General features: G+C 32.1%; 1 long non-coding RNA gene across 1 annotated transcript; it reads right to left on the bottom strand.

The window, feature by feature from the left end:
• Positions 1 to 7,253: 7,253 nt before the first annotated feature.
• On the bottom strand, positions 7,254 to 8,174 carry LOC129744039 (uncharacterized). The gene is made up of 4 exons (XR_008736787.1): positions 8,002 to 8,174; positions 7,701 to 7,908; positions 7,477 to 7,643; positions 7,254 to 7,410 (listed from the first exon to the last, which is right to left on the bottom strand). It is a non-coding gene; the product is annotated as an uncharacterized LOC129744039 (long non-coding RNA).
• Between the last annotated feature and the right edge of the window lie 17,427 nt (positions 8,175 to 25,601).

Raw genomic sequence — 25,601 nt, 5'->3', positions numbered from 1 at the left:
GTTCTGTTAACTTAAAAAAAGGAAATGACAATAATTAAAAAAATAATACTGACACAACTATAAAAATGTAAAAAGTTAAAATAATTTTAAAACATATAAAAAATCGCAGAACAAAAATATAACAAAAAAAAAATAACGATCTTCAAAAAACACGTTAATTGTAAAAATATATAAAAATAACTTTATTTCTGGGTACAACAAAAGTACGACAGAGAAAAATAAACAAAAATTACAAAATTTTAACAGGAATTATATGAAACAAAAATTACAATTATCAAGAAATTCAAAAGAAACATTAATGACGAAACTAGAAAAAATGAAAAAAAAAATATGAAAATATTGACAATTTTTGACAAACCTCAAAAATTTTAAAACGAAAAAATAGAAGAGTTAGTGTTAGTGGTAAGGTAATAGATCAGGATCCATTTTGATGAATGGTACATGATGAATGGGTCTAACGGGTATAAAAAAAACACCATTTTCACGATTTTTTTCTAGAGCTATCGTTCAAACAAATGTATTCAAATTTTTTGCATTGTACAAAGCATTGTTAAAAGAACATTTAGTAATTTTTTCGTAGAAAAATATTGAAAAATGAGCCGGTGACGGAGCACTTTCGAGGATGCCTTTTAGAAAACAGGATTTGCGGTGGACACTGTATCTCAGCACAGAATCATCTGAAGTCAAAAAATCAGAGCAATATATTTTTAATAGATGTTTTTCTGGACCCCAACGATTTTATTTAACTTAAAAAAATTTGTTTAGGAAATTTTTGTAGCTGTACTTCAGTAAAAACTACGATTTTTTACGAAAAAATCCGCCATTTTTTATCTGTAAAATCTCTCCAAAGTAAAAAAAACAAAAAAAAATCGTTGGGGTTTGGTATTTTATATGTAGAAAATATGTTCAAAATTTGAAAAGAATCGGTGAAGTAGTTTTCAAATGACGATGTCCACTGACTTTTAAAAATGTGCTTTCGAGAAAAACGCGTTTGAAGTTTCTGCTCTTGCTTTCTTGCAGTATTAGATAGGAGGAGATAAAGGCCTACAGTTTTGCTTCAATTGACATGAAAATTTGACACAACATTCTTGAAATGTTTTATAATAAGAAAAAAAAATAAAAAAATCGATTTTTTTAAGTGTTAGACCCTACCCAACCCCCCCCCCCCCCTTAAGAGGAAAACGGGAAATATATTGGAAATTTCAATCGCGTTTTTCTCGGTTGCACGTTTTTTCACATGGGACAATTTTACTTCCATGGAACGGCAGTAAAGTGTATATGTAAAATTTTGTAGAATATAGTTTCATTCTTACATTCATCACATTCGAATTATACTTCTAAGTGTAGCACTCTCGCGGCAAGCGAAACATGAGATATCTGATTGAGATATTTGGTCAACAATTTGTTAAAATGCCAAAAACTAAAAATGATGGAAATAACCAAAAAAAAAAAAAAAAACAAAATGATACAATTTCCAAAAGTGACCAGAATCATTTAATAATAAAAAAAGGCCTAATAAAAATGACAAAAATGCCAAATAAATAATAAATGACAAAAATGATAAAGATTTATAACATATTCACATAATTCAAACGACAAAAATGAAAAAAAAAAAATTATGAAAATTTACGAAAATGTCGGAAATGACAAAAATGAAAACAAAAATCAAAAAAAAATACAATAATAGAAAAATCGACGGAAATTCCAACAAAACAGAATTATCATGACTCAAAAATTAAAAAAATTGGGAAAAATAAAAAATGGGCAGGAATACGGAAATGATCAAAATCACCAGGATAACAAAATTGATCAAAAATAACAAAACTGATAAAAATAGTAAAAATTGAGGCAATGACAAAATAGGCGAAAACGAAAAAATAATGAAAATAAAAAAAAAAAACAAAAAGAAATGACATAGACAAAATTTTAAAATAAATTTATAAAGTTAGAAAAGTGGCAAAAATGTTGAACATGACAACATTGACTAAATTCACAAAGATAACAGTAAGAAAAAATGCCAAAATTAACGAAAATCACAAAGATAGAAAAAGACAAAAAAAAGGATAATACCATTAACGAAGATAATATCGAAATGAGAAAGCTAACAAATGTTTAAAACAACGAACAAAGTCATGTTCACGTTTCAACCCGTCCAACCACGGCCAGCACGTTGTGGCGATGATGCGTCGTCATCATCGGGACTCGGTTAGGGAGAACAGCGTAGAATCGAAGAACTGTACCCAAAATATGAAATAGGAACTATGGCTGGGTCTTGTGCAACCGCGTGGTTTTTCGTTGTTCAACTCTTTCTTCCACGAGGCATCGAGGCGAATTCAAATACGAAATCCTATTCCCGAAAGGCTTTTGATTTTTTTATCCCCCTTTTGGTCAAACTTTCGAGTCTTTCTTTGGGTGTTTTCCTTTGTGCACAAGAAACCTGTCCACAGAATATGTATATAGTATTAAAAAAAATGTTTCTAGATGTTTGAATCAAAGGGTCGTAATGATGGAAAACGTCCGAATTTCATTAATCAAATGTCTTTTAAAAATTTCAACAGAAGGTGACTATTGTAATTCAAAATTGACAATCATCATTTAGGACGCATTGGAAACTTCAACCATGCATGGGTTCTATCTCCAAAGCTTCTTAATTTTCTTTCCATGTTTTCTCGTGAGTTGTGGCCTGATACAGCAAGCTTTGAATTGTTGATGATTTGAAACGACTGAAATCTGTTTAGCTCCTATCGCAGTTCACATTGGATTTTCTATTCGTTGTTTTTTTTTATCAATCTTATTTACGCGTCAGGTTCCTTTTAAAGTTTTTTTCTTGTTCCATTTGTCTATCGCCATAGTTTCCAGGATTACCTACGAGCGAACAAGAGGTGATCTTCGGAGCGGTTTAAAATATTGTGCTCCGATCGTTTTGGGACTGTTTTTTTTCTTATCTGCCTGTCCAATATTTAGTAATTGCCTGTCCGTTTTTGATTTGTATGGGCACAAACCAACCTGCCAGAACAAGTTGGAGCGTGTTCCCCGATTTAAGTGAAGACTGAAAAGCAAACATGATTCATGCACTGATTGCATCAGACAGAATTTACGTTCTACTTTATTTTTTGTTTGATTTAACCTTACGTCACAATCAACACACGTGTTGGAGTGTGTAACTTCAATGAAAGAAAATGTTCAATTGATATCATTATAATCATAGCCAGATTAAATTTTTCCACGGGATTTTCAATTGCAACATTTAACATGTGCACAACTCATCCAAATTAACAGGGGTTAAATGATCAATCAACCAGCTGATATCGATCTGAGAGATCATCCTTTTTTTTGAAGCATTGGACCCCCAAGATCGATGAAGCCCTTCAACTGAACCGGTAAACAGCTTGAAGATGGCCCATTGGCCGTATTGCACGCCTGAGTCGTGTCATCGATAGCCAAAAAAGAAAAAGATGATTAAAACAACACTCCTCGAAGGGTTTTAAAAATATTAATTTGTTGTCAGCTGATTAATGAAGTACCATCATCCCAACCCATGCCTTCTGCGATCGTTGGGCGATTTTACAACATCAACAACGAAGCAGCCCCTTTTTCTTTTGTCTGAAAAACACATCGAACCTGGTGGTGGTGTCGGAAAACTGATATCTGATTTCGGAATAAAAACAAATTTGCTAAATGGCCTACTTCGTGTCGTTTCTTGTGGCCCTACTATAAAGACGACGATATTGGGAGATTGCAATAAGGAGTCCCTCCTCTCGTTTAAAGATCAGTGAAGAAAGCAATGTGCTGTAGATTGATGTTTGATAAATGGAGTTGCCACTACTGTATTTTTGCAATTGCGTTGAAATCTTCGGAGGATTTTGGACTTTCGTTGGTAAGCGGTGATTAATGGTGTTAGGATAACTTCTAGTCAGAGTGCTAATTTGCAGCAGCCTTTCATAAAGATATTTTTCATATGATCGTTGAATGACATCTTGACTTTGGAACTATCAACAATGCAATTTACAAAAACAAAAAAAATCATTCTTTTATTCAAATACTTTGTAAACATAGTCCAGATTTGTTTTTCTTGTCCAGTCCCGATGCCAAAATTTTTACCATTTTTCAGTATTTCAAATTTGTATTAAAGAAATGCAAAATTCTTTTGATAAAAACGTTTTCAAATTACATATCGAAACTGAGAGGAGAGACACAAATGCTGCTTTATTTTTTGTAAGTGATGTGAGGTATTGTAATTTTGAAAAATGAAATTCAATTTAAAAAGTTTAAAGTTTCTAATAAAAGTAAATATTTTAAGACGTCTGAAGATTGATGGAGAAAAGGAACCCGATACGTTACGTTAGATTAAAAAAAAAAAGTTGTTTCACTCACCGAAAAAACTCATTAAGTTAAAACCTTATTAAAAGTACCGACAATAAATGTTTATTTTGCTTTACATACTAGTTTGTTTTCTGGTGATTTTTTCTGATTTTAAGATGAATTAATCTGGGAAATCAGTAGAATGAACAGTTTTTTTGAAAAGTGAATATTTCACCACTTAAAAACAAAAGGCTAATTAAAATTCGTTAAAAAAATTTATTATTGTTCAGCAACTTTTATTGGTTTCTTCTATGGCTTTTTTTTAAATAAGTGCCAAGAAAAATTAAAAAATGACTCAAAATATTCCTATCGTCTTATTCTAGTACGTACTCCTCCACTGGGACCATTTGAAGCGACGATTTTCGTATAGAGCGTACATATATTGAAGTCAGAACGACATCTAATGTCTACTAAGCCTGATATTATCTATCAGAAACAATCCATGCAATTTTTTTCTGGGATTTAGCGGTCTTTAATTATCGGAACTAAAAAATAACGGAACTTCGCTAGTTCATTCAAAATTTAGCGGCAAAATTAAACCGCTTATAAAAAGTTAGCGGACTGACTACGGCCAGGCCAACCATGTAATAATAAACGCAAAAGATACAGGAACAAGTAAAGAATGAAGCGTACACAGTAAATTTTAACCTCAATTTCCAGCAAAAATTGTTGCTGGAAATGTTCAGCAATCCGAAATTTTGCTGAAAACCAACTAACATTATTTATTTTGCTAGTTTTTCCAGCAAACGATCCGAATTGCTGGAAAATTAGCGATCGATCTGTCAAATCGGGGACTTGTTATTTTCGTATGGTCGTAAAAATGTAGTATCGGTCAGTTCGGTGATTTCTTATGAAAAAGTCTACATGTTGAGGCGAACTAATCTGTAAGTAGATACTTTTGCTTCAAATTCACAATACAACTGACAAAATTTTCATGTTTTTCAGAATAATCAATTCGTAATAATAACCCCAGAACGACCAAATAAATGCAGCTGCTGCACTATGGGGCAGTTCCATACAATGAGGCGGCAAAAAGTATGATTAGGTGTTTTGGACTATTTTGTAATTTTTAAAATTTTTTCAAGAAAATTACTATTATAACTAACTTAAAATAAATTCATACAAAAATTTTCTACAAACAACTTTGAAAGTAGGATGCTTGGTGTTATTTTTTACCCCACTTTTGATATCTTTTGAAAACCGGGCTTTGGACTAATTGATCATTAAATGATAAATATCGTTAAGACATTTCTTGAAACCCAAGAGAAAAATATGTGAAATGATTGATCAATCATGAGAAACATTTTTTTGACAAACCAACATCAATTTTGTTGAATTTATACTCATTAATGGGTAAAAATTACCCATTTTCATGATATTTTCAGCTTTATTTGACTATAACTCAAAAAACGGTGCTTTAAGGTGCCTGGAATCTCTTTCATTGTATTTTTAGGACTTTATAATAGATCTTGCTAGTGAAAAGAGTATGGGGAAATGCGGGGATTTTTTTTGGCAAGGCTTTAAAGTTTTTGACTTTTGAAAAAATAATTATTTACTCATTTGCATCACAGATCAGTTTAGTGTGTAAAAACTTTGAATGGTTCAAATGATAGCTTTTAATATAAGCTTTCATATGATGAACTTTAAATTTAAGAAAAAAATGTTTTCCATAGAATTATATGTGATTTAAATATTTTTCTTCATCATATAAATTTTTCAATTTTTTAAAGTCTGATGTCTGTGGTGCGTTCAGTATTCAAGATAATGAGTTGAAAAACTGGAAATATCTTAGTCAAATATTAAGTTATTAACTAGTAAAAATAAAAAAGCGATCCGATAAAGTTCAGTTATTGACTTTTAGCCGCCTCAAACCCCATAGTGTGCTGGTGAGCTAGGGCAAAATCAGAGATAGAATTTGCAGCCTCTGAAAAACATGTAAATTAGAAAAAAAATGTGTGCGTTAACTATAGTTTGGAATAAATAAAATGAATAAATGAAACAAAACAATGCAGATATTCCTTATTTTGGGGGAAAATAAAGCAATAAAAACAAATCAACATTTGTAGGTTTCCAGAAAAGCACATTTTTCAGATTGTTGGTTTTCCAGCAATTAAGTTTGCTGATCGTTTCCAGCAATTCATTTTGCTGGAAAACCAGCGGGACACAAACCAGCCAAATTTGGTTTCCAGCAATAAAAAAATTGACTGTGTAGAGTTCCCTGCCATCTGCTTCATATGTTTATATAGAATTTTGGTTAAAAACTTAAAATATAATGTAAAGAAAAAAAAAACACTCAAAATAATACATAACGGGCTTACCAGTTCAAAGGGAAATTATGATAACGGTAGATTCCTTTAATCAAGTGATGTTGGGGAAACTGTAAATTTTACTTCTTCGCAGCAACCGAGGCTAACTAGTAGTCTGGTCAGTTCCATCTCTCGAACTTTGACCACCATAAAAGCTTCACGCAGAAAAATATATTTTAAAAATAATAAGATTTCGGTCAAAAATGATAAAAATTTTGGTTGGGAAAAAGCACAAATATATTTCTGGTCACTCTGATTAAAAATATCGATTTGGTTTAAACTTATCGTTTGATTGAAAATAAAATACACCCTTTTTAAATATGAATCAAAATTTCTATCGAAACAAAATTTTGTTTGGGTAAAACGAATAAAAATTCCTGGGATCAAGAGAATGAAACCCCGATTCAAAGAAATAACAGTTTTAAGGTTTGAAATAGCTTATTTTTTAAATTTTAATTCAAAGCAGATTATTTTGGTTTCAAATGCATTTTAAATTGTTCTAAGGATTTTCAGAATTTATAAAATACATTAAATAGAACACTTTGTAACTTAATTTATTCATTTATTTTTCACTAATTCCTTCTGGCACTGCTGGTTACTGCATACAAACCGTTCTGCGTCGTAAATGGCTAGTCTGTGTTGTCCAGAGCATCTCCTCCGGAAGCAGGAACTCCTGCGGCCAGGAACGGTACGCTTCCGCACTTTTTTTTTCTGCCAGTGAGGTTCGGCGGCAATGACAAACCTGGGGCAAAAGAAAATCGTTTTTTAAAATAAGAACACGAACTACTAAAAACTACAAATCATTTACCTGGAATTTGGATTCCATTTAGTTAGGTTTTTCCTGCTGAGAAAAGTCATCTTTGCAGTCACAACGGTTTACAGTAACCGTAAAAACCTGTGGGACTTTGTAGGCACTTCCAGTATCGGTGGAAAAGGCAGAACCAAATTTTTGGGGTCCACCGGATGTTCATCTTCCTGAAAACAAAATATTTCATAAAAATCAAATACCCTCAAATAGCTATTATATGTTACCTTCCGTGACAATTGATCTGCTTTTCACCCGCTTGTTGATGGCAAAGTTATCGTCCCTCATCGATCCCTGGCTGCTTTCGGTGTTGTCCGTCATCATGTGCACCAGGACAATCGCTCTGGAATTTGTGCGTGCGTTGTTCTGATATTCCTGACACCCCCAAATGATTGGAACCAGAATTTGACTGGGCCGTCTGTTGGGAAGCGGCAGCTGTAATAGAGGGGAGAGAAAAAAGATGTTGGAACTGTTGAAACCAAAATAAAATACCTAAGCAATACGCTTGGGTAAACATATGTAACTTACCATAAAGGTATGCTGATCGAAGGACAATCCGGCTCCACTCTGTCCATCCCAGGATATTTTCGCGCTCGCGGATCAAACATGTTCTTTTTTTCAATAGTCAATTTTTTAATGTTTTTTTTTTTTGTTTGTTTTTCATGTCTAAACAAGATACACGATTGTTGGAATAAGCTCATTTTCTGTTTGAAAAAAAACCAAATTTTGATTTCCAGTGATAAAAAATGAGAGTGCAAAAATAATAAAATTTTGTAATTATTTTCAATCGATTTTTTCATAAAAACAATTGCAAAATATGCATAGAAAAGACTAAATAAAATAAAAAACGGTTTTGTTGAATCGACCCCCCATCCTTTTTCTGCGTGTTCCATCTTCGAATATTCCACACGAATATTCAAAAACAAAACTCGTCCGCTTTCTTCGCCCACAGCCTACTAAGGCTATGATCATTTTGTATCCGGACACTTTATTTCGGTGATAGCTACGTTATTTAATAGAGCTCAGATATGCAAAAAATAGCAGCGTTGTGTTGGTTATAAAAAGGACTATCTTGCCTTTTTTTTTTTTCAGATTTTTAAATTTAAGTGTGTTAGAGATATTTAAGATGCAAAAAAAAAACATGATAAAAATAATGTTGCACAATCGCCTTGGAAATTCTTCATTGTCGATTTGAAAACTCGTGACCCGTTGATTATTTCTGAACTTTTTTGTTGGTCCAAGTGGTTAAGAAGTATAAGAAGCCACTCTAGGATGCTCACGAAGTTCAAATCAAGCATCGGAGTGGAACCCTTGATCTCAACTATGATAAAAAGTCTATGGTTATTGGGGATAACTGAATGCAGACCCCTCAACTAGGATGTCTAGTAGACATCCAGCAAACAACTAAAAATGAGCAGTTTCTTGGATCGTAATCTGTGTAACCAATTTTTACGCAATGTGACAAACGTGTTCTGATGGACAAAGAAATTTATGTTAAAACCGAATCTAAGAGGTCAAATTCTTCGAGATACCAACTCATGAAAAGGTTCGAACCAGATTCCAATTGGTTTTTCCAGGTGAATTTGTGTAAAATATCATAATTTTTCAAAGGTTTAATCACCATAATTTTTTTTTTTAATTTTTACATTAAATATATCATATTAACACCTTCATTTCCTCCATAGAAAGCTTTAAGTCTCGTTTGCGCTTCTGTTCTGCTTTTATCGATTCTTGAGAAAATTAATCATTATGATCATAAAAAAAGGTTTTAAAATAATGCAGGGGCTAAACGACAAATAAATGCAAAAATTGGGGGGATAAATGCCAATGTGGTTTTTAAAAATTAGTAGCAGGAATATTGAGATATATTAATTTTCCCTTCATACTTTTGGGATCCAAAAAAACTTAAAAATCTTCAAAACAAACTGTTTTGAACAGTTTACACATTACTGATCGGTCGAAACTCAGCTGTTCGCTTGTTGGCACCGACAATTTTTCAGTCTTCTAAGACTATCGCACAAGAGCTGGTCAGTTTTTGAGACCAATAGAGGCAAAAATTTGCTTTACAACTTTGCGAACTTAGATAAAGATATTTTTGCGTCAAATTGGGATATAATTGGTTTTCATAGTTCTTCAATTTCATTCAGTGATTCTGAGTTGTTTCGTAATATATAAAAAAGTGAAAAAACGTTTGTAAAATTCGGTTAAGCGGTACCTAAGTTCTGGCTTTTCCACCTTTTTCTGAGCTATTGAAGAAGGTCATGCGGTATTAAACGTATTCCTCCACATGCTATTGCATTTTTTTTTAAATATGTCTCAAAGCGCTTTTTATTAATTTAACCCGTTTAATCGATATTCCGAATGACACCAAATGGTGTGAAGTTCACCAACGGAAAAACAACTTAATTTTTATCCAATTTCACCCGTACTGAACAGATAGTTGGGAAGGGCAAAATCAAACAATATTTTCCGCTTGAGAACAACTTCCGCTACCAAGGTTCAATGAAGTGTTCCCATACATATTACGGTTTGTGCAGAAACAGACTGAAAAAAAAATCCAACTGCTACAGAACAACTAACAGCCGAAAGTCGGTTCGATAATTGTGTGAATTATCGATTCGTGCCCCGGCCAATTGGATTTTTTTTTCTGGTCTCACTCCACATTTCCAACTGTCTCGAAAATCCTTTGAAGCATGAAATTTCCATCCATGCGGTACCTAAACGTCCATCGTGGACGGTGGCTTGTGGGAAATCGGAATGGGACCCCTACTTATGTAGTCCAGGTTTCGCGGAAATTGTGTGGGAATTTCTTTAACGGTCACCTGTGGGAAGATCCGTGCGTTGGTTCTGCTCTGGCGCAAGTGTGCGGGAGAATCGAAACACACCGGAAGTGCATTTGTCGACCAGGTAGATAGTTGCAAATCACCGAAGGTCCCCGGCAATGGGTCGGTCAGGGTCAGTGCGCTTCTGCCAAGTAAGTGGTCCCACTAACAATGGACCCACATAATTCTCACACCGTCATCATGGTGGTTGTGTTATTTTGTGATGTGATGTGATGATGTCAACCGGATTCGCCGGTGCATTCAATTTGTAACGAACTTTTTCCAACGGCCGCTTTTTTCATCCTGTGTTCATCGGGGAATCGCAAAATCAAGATTTCGTATCTTGATCTCATTAAATAAATATGATGTGTGTAACTATTTTGGGTGCACTGACTCGGATCGGCGCTGAGAATGTTCCCAAACATACAAAATCTCCTTCCTTCTCCGAACCGAAGATCAAGACCGAAGCAGGGAATAGAACCAGCAGCAATCAAGTGAGTGAGTGTTTGGCAGCAGAGTTTCTTCCCCAGGGCAGTCACGCTCAGCTGGACTCTGTGTGAATGGGAAAAATCCTTCAATGGAGATATTTTCTGTGTTTTGCTTTTTGTACTTCGAGGACGGACGGAAGACTCATTACAACGAATCAACACTTCCCCTCCTAAACCGCAAGGTGTTTTTCGTCAATCTTCTCCGGGTTGAGACAATGAGGGTTTAGAACTTAAGTGGTGTTGTGAAGTGAGCAATGCTCAACCTTCCATGCGCTTTGTCAGATATCCCGCCGATTTTATTGGATAGGAGGAAGGTTTCAATCGAATTAGAGCTGCGAAATAATAGAGGTGTATTTAGCAATAGTTTTATAGACGTTATTATAATTTGGTGCGTGTTTAATACATTTAAAACAATATCGATTTTTTTTTATTAATAATGATTATTTGCGAGGTGAGTTTAATATTCCCAGGTTTGGACTTCATCGAGCTGGAGATCAAACCCTTAGCTAGGTTCTTTAGAATTTTACATAACAATCAACGACCGAAAATGCTAACGTCACTGCTGCCGTATGACAGCTCAAATTCTCTTGTTTGTCACAGTTTGTTGAAAGAAAGTTGAAAGTCATTCCCCTGTTTTGGTTTTTTAAATTTTTCTTTACAATCAGTCGTTTAATCTTGTCACACTCAGCTTGATATCGGAACAAGTGGATAGGGCACGAAATATTTGACGTGGTTCTATAGATGAAGTCTTTAGCTAGATCTTACCTTTTCTTATCAAATAGAATCAGATAAAAGTGTACGTAAAAGCACAGAGAACAGACGTACAAAGTCGAACAAAAAAATTCAAAAAAGTGTGTCAAATTTCAAATGCTGACATCCAAAAAATACGTTGAAAACTGACTTGAATTAGTGCCATCTATTGCGCCGTTCGAAAGTTACTAACCGAATTTTAAACTGCCAAGTATTCGAAGAGGCGTAATCGTATATGAACTCATTAATAATTAAACAAATGCGGCCTTAAAAATACGGGTTCAATTTATTGCTGGATAAATGCAATAAGAGTTACTTTTGACTGGGCAGAATTTCACTTCCCTAATTCTATACGGTTTTTAGTCTCCCAGAGTAACCCGAAATGTTACGTAAATTTAAAAATAAAAAAAAAGGTTTCACTCACCAAAAAAGGTCAATAAGTAAAAACCGTATAAAAAATACCGGCGATTTATTCATTCCATTTTTTTCACTACTGAGGCAGTCGAAATAACCAACAGTTTTAAAATAAGTTTTTGCACTTCTTGAACGGTTATCGTTAATGGATATCCAGTCAAATAGGAACATTCTTGTCGATCAATTTTACCCATCAGAACTGATGCTATAGACGTCTCAAAGCAGGTTATATTCAAGTACCACTATTGCATCCTATTGTCCAAAATTTAGCACTTCTAGCTTGAAAAAATAGCGAAAGTGTAACGAAATTTCAACAGCAATTTTCTTAAAACTTGCCAAACAGTTCATACGACATGTTCAAATCTGATTAAAATTTTGTTTTTTTTTTAGTTTGGTTTGGACAGGAATGTCACTTATTCTATTTTTCATGGCGGTCGCGTTTATTTTCTTTGCGTTCAATTTTTCGTTTTTCTGTCCTTTTCGAGGGAAAGTTTCGATTTTACAAACCAAATCATCAATTTATAAATGTTTCAAAGGATACAACACTGAAATCACTGTTGATAACAGAAAAAAACCAAGTGCCAAATCAGAAATCCTTTTTCACTTGATATCGTTGTTGTTGTTTTAATAGTGCTCAGTGCGGTTCCTCCGGGAAGTTTTTTTTTTCGCGCAGTTTGATTGGCGAGGAAAGTTTAATTTTGATGGTGCAGAAATGTTGAAAATGGAAAAACAGTTTGGTGGGATAGCTTTTTTTTTCAAAACGTGTGGAAGTGGTCTTTTTTGTGCTACATTGGGAATGATTAAGTTAATAAAGCTATTGAGAAATGTGCGCATAAAAGTGACAAAATTTTTGATACCGAATAAAGTCAGCAGCAAGTGCGGAAACTAGCAGAAAACGGGTGAGGACGTTCCTTATTATTTTTTCTTTCGTTTCAGCTATCTTTTGTTGGATTTCTAAATGAACTGGCATGTATAAAGTTGAGAATAAAAACGTAAAGAAGTATCGACTTTTATCTCGAATGAAAGATTTAATTTATATATTTTCGATTACAAACGTACCTACAGTTTGCGTTTAATCGCAGCACTCACTGACTTTTCAAAATTAGCCAACGGCTGGCTTGATTTAACACTTAGTTCGAGCTGTTTGTGGGTGGATTCATTTGCTAGGGGTAGGTGGTTTCTTAATTTTATCACTTGCGAATCTTACTGTACGAATTGAATTGTTTTTACTTTACATAATAGAATATGTAGGGGAGAGTGGGGATACTTGATCCCCTTTTCTTATTTTCACCATATCTTTTTGAAAAAATTTAGCAACTCGGCGTCTTTGACATTTTCTGACAGCTTGTAACTTCAAGTTTCTATGCTCATAAAATTAGAACGATACTTGAACCCGTTGATGAACTAGAAGCATTTTCGTGGGAGTAAAAAATAGCGATTTTTCTGAAGTTAGGGGAGACTTGATCCCCTATTGAAGGAGACTTGATCTTTTATTCAGGAAGCCCTAATCCTTGTATAAAATTCAAACAAAACCCCAAGATAGAATGTTAATTGACTATTTTGGTCATGTTTGTTCTCATTTCACAATTTATAGCAGACATAAGAAGAAAATTCTATAACTTTGTCTCAACGCTAAATCATTGCATACTTAAAGGCGCTATTTTTTATAATTAAGAGAAAATTAATTATTTTTGCTCTTTTCTTCAGACAATTGTTTGATAAATATTAGTTTTTGGATAAATATTAGTAATTTCGTAATCAGCAATCATAACGATCAATTCAGAAGAAGAATATGCCGTTTGGAAGGGGGATCAATTGTACCCAACTCTAGGGGATCAATTGTACCCATAATCAACATTTTAGAAAACTTTTTCTGAAAAAAGTTGAGAATTTTCCATTGCTTTGAAAATATGGCATTAAGAAGTTCATTTTATGCTCGCACGATTGATGCATTGAATCAAATATTTTTTTTCTTAATTTTCCCATGTAAGGAACATTTTAAAGTGATGCAAAAAGATCTTCAAGTTACATTGCGTGAAATTTTTCAAACAAAGTTCAATTACTCAAACAATTGTTTTGTTAAATTTTTTTAAATTACAAGCATTGTTATTTTGCTAATTTTGGCACATTTTTCTAGAACATTTGATCTTTGTAAGACATTCCAGTTTCGAGATATAGCTAAGGAATCAAGTATCCCCAGGGATCAAGTATCCTCATTCTCCCCTATATTAATTTTTCTAATATTTGGGTAATGCTGTGTTAATATTTTTAAAGAGTTTGTTAAAAACTTTTACATAACATTTTCAATAAATCAATATGTAAGATTAGCACAACAGATCTGAAAGCATATTTATAATGGAACTTCTACAAACATTTTTGAATTCTTTGGAACATTGTTTAAACTTTTACAATTTTTATTAACAGTAATAATCACTTGGAAATTGATTCAATGATATGAATCGCATAACATTGCTTATTTACAAATGTCCAATTTTGTATTAATAAATTATTAGTATTTTATTCGATAACTAGATTCATCTTTGAATGTTTTCGATCTACTTTTTAGGTTAATTTTTGATTTTATGAGAACTTTGAAAGGTAATTTGATATATTATTTTCAATACGGTTAAATTTTTTGGAAAAACTTTTCGAGCTCTAAACAGAACTCGGAGGGTTTTATGTACTACTAATGTTTTTCGTTTCTCTTTTTTATTTTCAAGAGCGAGTAAAGGCGCTTTAACCTTGGTCGGTGATCAGAAATGATTGTACACTGAAATCCGAAACAGTTCAAGTAATAAAAAATTAAGCTTCAAATTTTAAAGTTGCTTTACTTATTTTGTCAAATTTTTGAACATATGTGCTGAGATTTTGGGATTTCTGTGTACAAAATAAATCATTTCCAACCCCTCAGAATGACCTTAGCGATTGGCGAAGTTCCTTTACATTACGCATGGTTTCTTCATCAAGGAGCATTTTTCTTAGCATGCTTCCAACGATATTCCCCATTTGAAACGTATGGTACTGGTGGTCCACGTTTCTTCCTGTTCCTGTGTTCCGGATGTCTCTGCGTTCTCTGCTCCATGGTAGGCCCAACCAATTCATGTTTTTGATCATTTTAATGTTCATATGTTAAAATAATTAAATACATGAACAAAGACAAGAAGAATGATAAATACTGTTATTATTCTTTGGGACTCAGACATAAGTTCTGGCTGTGGAAGTACGATTAGTGATTAATGATTAGTGATTTTTCAGTTTGGTTTTGACAGTTTTCTCTGGGGTGTGTGGAGACATCTGGTGGCAGCCAAAAACAAAAATTGGTTCAAAAACTACCAAAACAATTGAAATGGGAGAAAAAACAAAAGACTAAAATAACAAAAGTGATGAGAATAGCAAAAATGATGAAAATTACATAATTAAAAATAGAAGGGCAAAAGTGACTAAAATATAACCAACATTACCCGATCAAAAAAAAAAAAAAAATTAAAATCCTCAAATATTTTAAGCTCAATTAAACCTCGAATAGAAATCAAAAGTTACAAAATTGCAGTCAAAACTTGATTAATCTTAAAATATTTGACCATATGACCTACAAAAATGACAAAAATAATCAATGTTACTAAATATTTAACGGAAATGATGAATAAATTAACAGACAAAAATAACAGAAATGAGAAAAAATAACAAAAATTTAAAGAATAACAACGAAGAAATAACCATAACATAAGAAAATTAAAAAAAAACAAATTTTGACAAAAATGACAAAAAGGAAAAATCTGTTCAAAATTACAAAAATGACAAAAATGACAAAATCATGGAATGGCAAAAATGGCATAAATAAAAAATATGACGAAAACGGAAGAATGCCAAATATAACACAAATGTTAAAAATAACAATAGTGATAAAAGTAACAAAAATAACTTAAAGGAAACTGATGCGATGAACAAACATACATATGTTGAAAAATTACAGAAATGCGGAAAATGGCATAAAATAGCAGAATGACAAAAACAAAAAAAAATGTTTTTAATTTTTGCCATTCTGGTCATTTTTGCCATTTCTCTCATGTTTGTAATTTTTTACAAAATGTAACAACAAAAATAAAAGAAATGACAAAAAAATGAGAACAAACGACATAACCGTATAAAAAAAGACAGAAAATTTAAGGGAATGCAAAAAGAAAAAAGTTAAAATACGACATGACTATAATTATGACAAGACAAAAATGATTAAATAACTTCTTCTCTTTCGATGTTTTTTTTAGCACTACTCGGAACTGCCTTATCGATTAGTTCCTGTGATGGTCCAGTTTTTAAAAGTTTAATAGTAAATGTAGCGGCCAACCACACTCCCCCCCACCAAAAAGCTCATTAGAGCCCCAGTTACAGAGACTATATGGCCAGGGTTATCCGTTTATACTCCGTAGAGTTTAAATTTCTGTTTTCTTTGTTGCATTGTTTTATTTCGTGATATTTGATTTCGTTTTACGTCCGGAGACTTACAAAATTCCCTTAACCTAGATTTTAGGATGGCGGGAATCGATCCCTGCATCTCTGGCTTATACATGAATTATGGCTGGCTGGCTTATAAGCCAGACACGTTTGCCATTAGGCTAAACGATCACCCCTGACAAAAGTGAAAAAAAATATAAAATGGAAAACATAAAAAAATGGTAAAGCGTTAAAAAGACAGAATGAGAAGCCATAAATGACATCAGTACAAAAATGACCATTTTGATTAAAATCAAATAAAATCCAAACCAACAAAATTGACCAAAAACTAAAAGGCAGAAATAGAAAAAATGACACAAAAAAAACAAAATACTAACAATGTTAAAAATATAACAAAATTGTTAAAAATAATAAAACTTAAGAAAAGATAAAAATGGCAAAATGACAAAAAAATTTAAAAAAAATACAAAACGAGAAACATGATAAAAATGACGAAATGAAAAATACGACAAATATGACGAAAGACAAAAAAGAAAAAAAATGGCAAAATCACAAAATAAAAAAAAGACAGTGTAACGATTTAAATGAACAGTATTAACACAATTTAGGAGGAAATTTTTTCACTTTTATGTTCTCTATCGTCTTCTTTTACAGTGAATCAATGAAAAAAAAATAGGTTCCAGTCAATCGCAGACTATTAAGTGATCAAGTTTTTAAACGAAGACTGCTGATTAGCTTCAGCACAGACTGACTTGCGATGATTTTGGCCAGTCTTCTGCGAAGTTTTCGATTGAATCTACAGGCTTCACATGTTTTCTCAAATTCGATTTGGTAAGAGCCCAAAAATGTCGCTTGAGAACAATTTGACGGATTCATCTGCTTCGATAGACGATCTGGACTTTATTGGATTGGTACCAAGCCATATCGTGTCGTTTGAGTAGGGGACTGATGCCAAATCCGACAATACTGATCATGCTTGGATATCATGCTTGCGGATCATGGAGAGCAGGCGACGGTTCAGACACTCTGAGACGTAAACAGCTGTTTTTATTTTGTCATTAATTACGAATGGCTAGGAAGGCGCATGCCACACTAACATATGGCTTGCCAAATCATTATTGCCTTTTTCGGTAATTTTTCGGTAAAAACTGATGTCTTTGTCACGGCAATACTTCCATCCACAGTGTAGTACTGGTCACCCGGAAGCGTAATCAAACTTACAATATGTTCCGTCGTCGATGATAACGCGCATCGATTTTCCTTACAGCAATTGATCATATAATTGGGTTGACGGAAGCAGCCTTTTTTTCAGTCTGATTCAACTTCTTCTGCCTATTAAATGTGTTTAGACCCAAACTTGCCTTGGCACGATGGACGGTGCTAGGAGGGCATTCCACTTTTTTGGCCACATCCCGAGTTGAGGCAGTCTCATTACTGGCGTTGGCACGCATGATTTTTGAGTACAAAGTTTTGTCCACTGGACCCGATCCATACCCAGATGTTTTTTTTGTTCATGAATCTGCTTTTCTCTGCATTAATCCGAATTGAATTTCAGACCACTTCAATGCTTACTCTTCCATTTTCCAAAATACATATTGGGCACGAAGCAAAACTTGTTCCTGAATGACAAAACAGCCGTGTCCTTCCGCACCACCATGGCTGCTGAATCCTCCTTCAATTAGCACATTCCGTTCCTTCACCATTCGACTCATCCGGCCAGCTGGGGTATAATGTTAGCTATTCCGGAATGATGAGGAATATACTTCGTAGCTCAGTAGGCCAATCTGTAATATGAGAAATAGCTCAACAAAATGGAATTCAATGCTAAATTTACCTTTCTGTTCCTATTCCTATGTTGCACATTTTAAATGAAGCTGAAAATTGTTATTCAAAAGTTTCAAAATACACTTCCAAAATTCAAAATTTTCAAGATCATTACAGTTTTCCCCGGTGCAGAAAACAAATTTTAAAGCTTTTCGCGGTTTGCCTACAACGTCTACGTGACTATGTCATGGAACATAAAAATTCCCATTCTTGCATAAATCATAATACATACCTACATAAGTTTTTTTTAAGTTTTAAATACACTTGGGATACTCGATTGTGTTGCCGGCTAATCATTTTCGTTCCGAACGTGAAATAATCCTTTGATTGGATTAAGTTTATTATTTGCAAGTTGCAGTTTTTCAGTCACTACGAAAGGGTTACCTCTACCTGATTGAAGAAGATTGAAGTGAAACCGAGAGCGAGGGCCAACGGAAGGAAGCCTATACAATCCCATTCTCCAAGGCTACAAATTACACCGTTAAACCGTTGAATGATATCCCTCCCTGGGGAGGCTTGATAAAACATTAATAGCGGTTATAAAAATATGATACATTCAATTGTTAAAGGATTCATACATCACAACGAAAGAGTCGATATGGAAAAAATAAGGCCTATCGCAGCCTGAGCTAAACGGTAGCAAACCATCATCGATACCTTCCGGGTAACAAAAATTATTTAGCCAAATCAGAAACCGATGAACGAACAATCAACGCAGCGCTTTTTGGCCATTTGCCACGGTCCATAAAATGTTGGGTTTTATGACGAACTCCTAGACGAGCTCCCTATAGCTTGTCCTCGTCAGCCATACAGGGCGTGTGGAAGGACGAAGCGCATCACCGTCGTTGCTGCGTTTATTCCATGACTCGAATCCTGACAGGATTTTCGATTAAACAACCGTGAGGAAAAAATCTCTTGTTGGCCAGCGAGCAAAGGATTCCCCGGTTGGTGGTAGCCCGCTGTGTGTTCCTAGTTCGTTTTTCTGTTTTTTTTTTCTGAACATGATTTAAGGAATGAAATCGAAATTAATTCTCTGGGTCTCCTTTTTCTAAACGATTCATACAAAACCGATCGTATTGGGCTATAATGTATGCTCAACAGCAGCTAATTAGTTGAGCAACGTATGGGAACCGAAAAAGTTCTACCGCTAAACATTTGTTTGGGAACTAATCCTTTGAATATTTATTTACGATGTTACCGGCTCAATGACGGAGGTGATATTTCAACCAAACCAAAACAGGAATTCAAAGCGTGCATTTTGAAATGCAAAATGAATCAAAGCACAATGCCTAACTTTCGAATAAGTACCAGCACCACCCACATTTGTATCCCCGGATATTACGATCACATCCTGAAAGATAGCTATAATATTCACCTTCGAAAACAATTGCTGAATTAGAACCTCCATGATATGCTCGCTCGAGCATCGACGAAAACGAACTTGAAAGAATAAAATGCATAAAAAATTAACACTGCTACCTCGCTACACATCCCTCAACATAAACCGAATAAGCAAACCAAAACATTTGTAGGTAGGTACTTATACAAGAAGAATGGGTAAGATCGAAATAATGCATCCTGCCGCCGCCAACATAGTAGCCGTTGGGAATATTCATTAGCAACCGCACGAAGACTCGCCTGGATGCGGGTTTATGTATCCATGCATTCCACCTTCTATGCTTGCCGATAAAATCACCTGAATCGAGCCGGGACTTTCAGTAGGCTTCGACCTCGAAACCGGAAAAGAGTTGCGTGAAACCAAAAAAAGCCTGTGAAGCTCTTTTCCTGTGCGCTTTGATCTTGCATCATGGGAACTCCCTGTGTGTAATCTCATGGTGGATTAGCTTTTCAAGTCAAAGGGGGGATCAATAATGAAATGGAGGAAAAGATAGAAAACGGGAATTATTTAAGCTCAATCGAGACGAGTAACTTCCTTCTAAAAGAGGAAAGTAAAATTGAGAAAGGCTTACATAAACTTGAGCTCAGTTCTAAGACGATCTAATCATAAAAAAAAACCGATTTAATACGCTTGACAGTAGATTTTAGACTTTCTTACGGTCTGTTGATTATATGGATACATATTATTTAAAATCATAAACAAATAGTTTTATTAATTTTGAATCATCAAATTATGACTAAAAAAAAATCTAACACAGTAAATCAAAAATTATTTGGAAAAAATAAATATTCAAAATTATGTATAGGGTAAAAGCATTTGAAAATTATCATAATTTTCATATAAATAACTTTTTTTGCATCTTATTAATTATTTTTAAATTACTGGATCGTAGAATATCCTCTATGATCCTGTTTCAATGAAATTGTTTGAGATAAATATAATCTCATATTTGTAGTACCTACCTATTGATTTTGGAGTCACAGCATATGGTACTTTAAAAATAAGAATCGAGAATATAATTTAAAAAAAAACCAACAGTGTGTTTTAAATAATTCCACGTTTGACCGGACTGACCTCCGAAGCAAAGATTTTTTGCCAATTTTGTTATTATTGACAATTTTGTTTTTTAATATTTTTATTTCAATTTTATCACTTCTGTGAATTGCATGATTTTTTGTTAACATTGACACATTTGAGAAAGTTTTATATAAAACAAACAAAAATAATTAGCAAACCGACAAAAATTTGAAAAAAAACACAAAATTGACAAAAAATGAAAAAAAATACAAAATTACCATAAATGATGAAATTGACAAAATTGACAAAATTTACATCAATGACAAAATAGACAAATGGTCGGGCTTCGATCAGACCGAACAAGGCGCATGAGGAAATTTAAAAACAACCAAAATTGAATCTCGTCAATCCCTATTTTAGATCGAAAAAACAAATATGTATGACTGAAATAAATTCGATTGATTGTAGGACTATTGATTAAGGTTAAGAGAGACAGGAAGAGGATTGAAATTGAGGAAAACGTGAGTTTGATAGTAGGAAGCATTAAATCATAATTTGCTAAAAAGTCAAAGTTGTGGTAATATCCCTTTGTAAACGCTAGTGTTCAAGTGACCATTTCCGGACTTTCTGAATAAGTCGTAAGTACTTTGAACTGTTTTTTGAAAAACACTTTGTTAAAACTTACTATATTAAAATGTATAGGTTAGCTAAACTTGATACCGATTAAGTCGGGATAGTTTCCTACGCAATACCGTAAAGTATTTTCCTCGGTTGTTCTACGATATTTGCTTAGGAAGCAGGAATATATCGTGAGTATTTCAAACTTAATTTGCGAAACATTTATTGATAAAATTTTATAACCTAAACTTATAGGTTAGAAGTGTGGTAACCAATCTTAAATTCTACGTTGTGCGCTAAAAATAGGATAACGCCACTAAAATTGTAAGTTAACAATATTTCACTTTCTTAAAGTTACCAAATTCTAATTGAATTCCCTAAAATCTACAGCTTAAAAGCAACAATAAAATTGTTCAGCTATCCAGAAGTGGCGTTTCATTCCACCGCGGCAACAAAAATATTTGCACATAAAATTTGAGTACCTCGAAAAAATGCTGATGGATGGCGTTCAGTTCGTTCTGGTCGAATCCCGACCAAATAAGACGACATTTACCGAGTTGGCCAAAGCTAAAAAACTTGATAAAATTGAAAAGAATGACAAAAGTGAAAAAATGAACAAAGTGTAAAATTTTGTTGAAAATTACCAAATTGATTAAAGAAAAAAATTGACAAAAGCGATAAAACAGACAAAAGTAATAAAGTAGATAAAATTAACTAATTTGAGACAATCAACATAATTGAAAAATTATCCAAATTCACCAAATAAACGAAATTATCAAAATTGACAGATTTGACAAAATTGAAAAAAATAACTACAAAATTGACAAAACTAAAAAAATTGCCAAAATTTATAAATAAGATAGAACTAACGAAATAAACTTAAATGACAAAAATGAGTTTTGTCGATATTGTCATTTATGTGATGTTTGTAATTTTTGTCTTTTTTGTCATTTGAGCACTTTTTTTTCATTTTTGCCTTGGTCTTTTGCTCATTTTTACTTTTTTTTGTCTTTTTTGACATTTTTGAAATTTTTGTAAGTTTTGTCATTTTCCAAATTTTTGTCTTTTTTTGTCATTTTTGTCAATTGGGTCAAGTGGGTAAATTTGAAAAAAAAACAAAATTAATAAAAAAATTTGTCAAAAATTTAAAAAATTGACAAAACTTACAATAAAGACAAAAATGACAAATATTTTTAAAAAATTGATTGAAATGGTAAAAACGACAAAAATCTAAAATGACAAAAATGAAACAAGTAACATAATTGAGTAAATAAAAGAAATCGTCAAAGTTGATAAAAATGGCACAAATGACAGAAAGACAAAAATGATGAAAGTGACAAAAATGACAAAAATGAAACAATTCACATAATTGAATGAATTAAAGAAATCGTCAAAGTTGACAGAAATGACAGAAATGAAAAAAATAATATAAATGACAAAAATGACAAAAATGACAAAAATGACAAAAATGACAAAAATGACAAAAATGACAAAAATGACAAAAATGACAAAAATGACAAAAATGACAAAAATGACAAAAATGACAAAAATGACAAAAATGACAAAAATGACAAAAATGACAAAAATGACAAGAATGACACAAATGACAAAAATGACAAAAATGACAAAAATGACAAAAATGACAAAAATGACAAAATGACAAAAATGACAAAAATCACAAAATAGATAAAAATGACAAAAATGATAAAACTGACAAGAATGACAAAAATGACAAAAATGACAAAAATGACAAAAATGACAAAAATGACAAAAATGACAAAAATGACAAAAATGACAAAAATGACAAAAATGACAAAAATGACAAAAATGACAAAAATGACAAAAATGACAAAAATGACAAAAATGACAAAAATGACAAAAATGACAAAAATGACAAAAATGACAAAAATGACAAAAATGACAAAAATGACAAAAATGACAAAAATGACAAAAATGACAAAAATGGCAAAAATGACAAAAATGACAAAAATGACAAAAATGACAAAAATGACAAAAATGACAAAAATGACAAAAATGACAAAAATGACAAAAATGACAAAAATGACAAAAATGACAAAAATAACAAAAATGACAAAAATGACAAAAATGACAAAAATCACAAAAATGACAAAAATGACAAAAATGACAAAAATGACAAAAATGACAAAAATGACAAAAATGGCAAAAATGGCAAAAATGACAAAAATGACAAAAATGACAAAAATGACAAAAATGACAAAAATGACAAAAATGACAAAAATGACAAAAATGACCAAAATGACAAAAATGACCAAAATGACAAAAATGACAAAAATGACAAAAATGACAAAAATGACAAAAATGACAAAAATGACAAAAATGACAAAAATGACAAAAATGACAAAAATGACAAAAATGACAAAAATGACAAAAATGACAAAAATGACAAAAATGACAAAAATGACAAAAATGACAAAAATGACAAAAATGACAAAAATGACAAAAATGACAAAAATGACAAAAATGACAAAAATGACAAAAATGACAAAAATGACAAAAATGACAAAAATGACAAAAATGACAAAAATGATAAAAATGATAAAAATGATAAAAATGATAAAAATGACAAAAATGACAAAAATGACAAAACTGACAAAAATGACAAAAATGACAAAAATGACAAAAATGACAAAAATGACAAAAATGACAAAAATGACAAAAATGACAAAAATGACAAAAATGACAAAAATGACAAAAATGACAAAAATGACAAAAATGACAAAAATGACAAAAATGACAAAAATGACAAAAATGACAAAAATGACAAAAATGACAAAAATGACAAAAATGACAAAAATGACAAAAATGACAAAAATGACAAAAATGACAAAAATGACAAAAATGACAAAAATGACAAAAATGACAAAAATGACAAAAATGACAAAAATAACAAAAATGAAAAAAAGACAAAAATGACAAAATGAAAATAATGACAAAAATGACAAAGATGACAAAAATGACAAAGATGACAAAAATGACAAAGATGACAAAAATGACAAAAATGAAAAAATGAAAACAATGACAAAAAATAACAAAAGTGACAAAAATGACAAAAATGAAAAAATGACAAAAATGAAAAAATGACAAAAATGACAAAGATGACAAAAATGACAAAAATGACAAAAATGACAAAAATGACAAAAATGACAAAAATGACAAAAATGACAAAAATGACAAAAATGACAAAAATGACAAAAATGCCAAAAATGACAAAAATGACGAAAATGACGAAAATGACAAAAATAACAAAATGACAAAAATGATAAAAATGACAAAGATGACAAAATTACAAAAATGACAAAAATGACAAAAATGACAAAAATGTCAATAATCATATAAGTGACAGAAATGACAAAAAAAGACTAAAAATAATAAAAAATAGCAAAAATGACAACAATGACAAAAATCATGAAAATGACAAAATTAACATAAATGACAAAAATGACGAAAATGACAAACAGACAAAAATGACAAAAATGACAAAAATGACAAAAATGACAAAAATGACAAAAATGACAAAAATGACAAAAATGACAAAAATGAAAAAATGACAAAAATGACAAAAATGACAAAAATGACAGAAATGACAAAAATGACAAAAATGACAAAGATGACAAAGATGACAAAAATGACAAAAATGACAAAAATGACAAAAATGACAAAAATGACAAAAATAACAAAAACGAAAAAAAGACAAAAATGACAAAATGACAAAATGAAAAAAATGACAAAGATGACAAAAATGAAAAAAAAATGACAAAAATGACAAAAATGACAAAAATGAAAAAAATGACAAAAATGACAAAAATGACAAAAATGACAAAATGACAAAATGACAAAAATGACAATAATAACACAAAAGACAAAATTGACAAAAAATACAAGAATGGCAAAAAAGACAAAAAAGACAAAAATGTCAAAAATGACAAAAATGACAAAAATGACAAAAATGGTAAAAATGACAAAAATGACAAAAAAGAAAAAAATGACAAAAATGACAAAAATGACAAAAGGGACAAAAATGACAATAAATTCACCCAACTTTTTTATATAAATAACCGGTGAGATTTCAAATTCAAATTCAAATTCTAGACGCCTTTACTTAGTTTACTTAGTGAAACTAGTGACTGACAGATTCAAACAGTACGCTTTTTCCAAAAGCAATAACAACGACAATTTTTGTAAGTAGAGTTAAAAATAAGCTAACATCACACACAAATTTTATAATTACACATTATTAATTGTAGAACCCCTGAAGATGATGTCATACGACATCGAAACGTCGGTTTAAAAATAAATTTCGTT

This window comes from Uranotaenia lowii, chromosome 2 (assembly GCF_029784155.1).
Source record: "Uranotaenia lowii strain MFRU-FL chromosome 2, ASM2978415v1, whole genome shotgun sequence".
Lineage (NCBI taxonomy): Eukaryota > Metazoa > Arthropoda > Insecta > Diptera > Culicidae > Uranotaenia > Uranotaenia lowii.
This window is presented reverse-complemented; position numbering and strand designations above follow the sequence as displayed.